The sequence below is a fragment of the Haliotis rubra genome, unplaced genomic scaffold, assembly GCF_003918875.1.
Source record: "Haliotis rubra isolate DU_JTF1 unplaced genomic scaffold, ASM391887v1 Scf497, whole genome shotgun sequence".
Taxonomy (NCBI): Eukaryota; Metazoa; Mollusca; class Gastropoda; order Lepetellida; family Haliotidae; genus Haliotis; species Haliotis rubra.
This window is the reverse complement of record NW_025767187.1, coordinates 652022-654988: the sequence shown is the minus strand read 5'-3', so window position 1 is coordinate 654988 and position 2967 is coordinate 652022.

Below are 2967 nucleotides of genomic sequence, written 5' to 3'. Positions count from 1 at the left end.
TTGAAATCTGGAAATCAATCTAATCAGTTTATGTACATCAGATTGCAAATTAACTGACAGCAAGGTAGTCTGTCCATCACCATATGCAGACCACAATTTAATGAAAATGTTTGACCTTGTGTAGAGTGTGATCCTAGATCTGGAGGTTGGGTAACTTTCATTATCTGTTGTGTGCTTGATTATTCGAGGCGTTGTATCTCCATCATGTATATTTTCAGAAGTGACATCACAGGCATCTTCGCTTTCATCGCTAAATTACCTCGGAATTTCTCTTGGTCAAGACCTTGAAATCAACAACCAATCAGAACGTCAGCTTTAAACATGAGTTTGACAACTCAATGCAGAATTCAGCCCTACTGTATTTCCACCCACCATTCAATGCAGAATTTAGCCCTGCTATAGTTCCACCCTCTACTCAATGCAGAATTCAGCCCAACTGTATTTCCACCCACCATTCAAAGCAGAATTCAGCCCTACTGTATTTCCACCCACCATTCAATGCAGAAATTAGCCCTGCTATAGTTCCACCCTCTACTCAATGCAGAATTCAGCCCGGCTATAGTTCCACCCACCACTCAATGCAGAATTCAGCCCTACTGTATTTCCACCCACCATTCAATGCAGAATTTAGCCCTGCTATAGTTCCACCCTCTACTCAATGCAGAATTCAGCCCTACTGTATTTCCACCCACCATTCAATGCGGAATTCAGCCCGGCTATAGTTACACCCTCTACTCAATGCAGAATTCAGCCTGGCTATAGTTCCACCTACCACTCAATGCAGAATTCAACCCGGCTATAGTTCCACACTCTACTCAATGCAGAATTCAGCCTGGCTTTAGTTCCACCCTCTACTCAATGCAGAATTCAGCCCTACTGTAGTTCCACACACCTCTCAATGCAGAATTCAGCCTGGCTATAGTTCCACCCTCCACTCAATGCAGAATTCAGCCTGGCTATAGTTCCACCCACCACTCAATGCAGAATTCAGCCCTGCTATAGTTCCACCCTCTACTCAATGCAGAATTCAGCCTGGCTATAGTTCCACCATCCACTCAATGCAGAATTCAGCCCGGCTATAGTTCCACCCACCACTCAATGCAGAATTCAGCCCTACTGTAGTTCCACCCTCTACTCAATGCAGAATTCAGCCCTACTGTAGTTCCACCCACCACTCAATGCAGAATTCAGCCCGGCTATAGTTCCACCCTCCACTCAATGCAGAATTCAGCCTGGCTATAGTTCCACCATCCACTCAATGCAGAATTCAGCCCTGCTATAGTTCCACCCTCCACTCAATGCAGAATTCAGCCTGGCTATAGTTCCACCCTCCACTCAATGCAGAATTCAGCCCTACTGTAGTTCCACCCACCACTCAATGCAGAATTCAGCCCTGCTATAGTTCCACCCACCACTCAATGCAGAATTCAGCCCGGCTATAGTTCCACCCTCTACTCAATGCAGAATTCAGCACTGCTGTATTTCCACCCACCACTCAAAGCAGAATTCAGCCCTACTGTATTTCCACCCACCACTCAATGCAGAATTCAGCCCTGCTATAGTTCCACCCTCTACTCAATGCAGAATTCAGCACTGCTGTATTTCCACCCACCACTCAATGCAGAATTCAGCCCGGCTATAGTTCCACCCTCTACTCTATGCAGAATTCAGCACTGCTGTATTTCCACCCACTACTCAATGCAGAATTCAGCCTGGCTATAGCTCCACCCACCACTCAATGCAGAATTCAGCCCAGCTATAGTTCCACCCTCTACTCTATGCAGAATTCAGCACTGCTGTATTTCCACCCACCACTCAATGCAGAATTCAGCCCTGCTGTATTTCCACCCACTACTCAATGCAGAATTCAGCCTGGCTATAGTTCCACCCTCTACTCTATGCAGAATTCAGCACTGCTGTATTTCCACCCAATACTCAAAGCAGAATTCAGCCCTCCTGTATTTCCACCCACCACTCAATGCAGAATTCAGCCCGGCTATAGTTCCACCCTCTACTCTATGCAGAATTCAGCACTGCTGTATTTCCACCCACTACTCAATGCAGAATTCAGCCCAGCTATAGTTCCACCCTCTACTCAATGCAGAATTCAGCCCTGCTATAGTTCCACCCACTACTCAATGCAGAATTCAGCACTGCTGTATTTCCACCCACTACTCAATGCAGAATTCAGCCTGGCTAAAGCTCCACCCACCACTCAATGCAGAATTCAGCCCAGCTATAGTTCCACCTACCACTCAATGCAGAATTCAACCTGGCTATAGTTCCATACTCTACTCAATGCAGAATTCAGCCTGGCTATAGTTCCACCCTCTACTCAATGCAGAATTCAGCCCTACTGTAGTTCCACCCACCACTCAATGCAGAAGTCAGCCCAGCTATAGCTCCACCTTCCACTCAATGCAGAAGTCAGCCTGGCTATAGTTCCACCCTCTACTCAATGCAGAATTCAGCCCTACTGTAGTTCCACCCACCACTCAATGCAGAAGTCAGCCCAGCTATAGCTCCACCTTCCATTCAATGCAGAATTCAGCCCTGCTATAGTTCCATATACCTCTCAATGCAGAATTCAGTCCTGCTATAGTTCCACCCACCACTCAATGCAGTATTTAGCCCGGCTATAGTTCCACCCTCTACTCAATGCAGAATTCAGCCCTACTGTATTTCCACCCACCACTCAAAGCAGAATTCATCCCTACTGTATTTCACCCACCACTCAATGCAGAATTCAGCCCTACTGTATTTCCACCCACCACTCAATGCAGAATTCAGCCCTGCTATAGTTCCACCCACCACTCAATGCAGAATTCAGCCCTGCTACAGCCTCACCCACTAACTGAGGACAGAACTCCACACTGATAATTACAGCACATAAGAAAGCTGTGCCACCTGTGCCCCTTTAATTAATGTAATCAACATCTGCCTGTTAATGAAAACAATAAGACCATG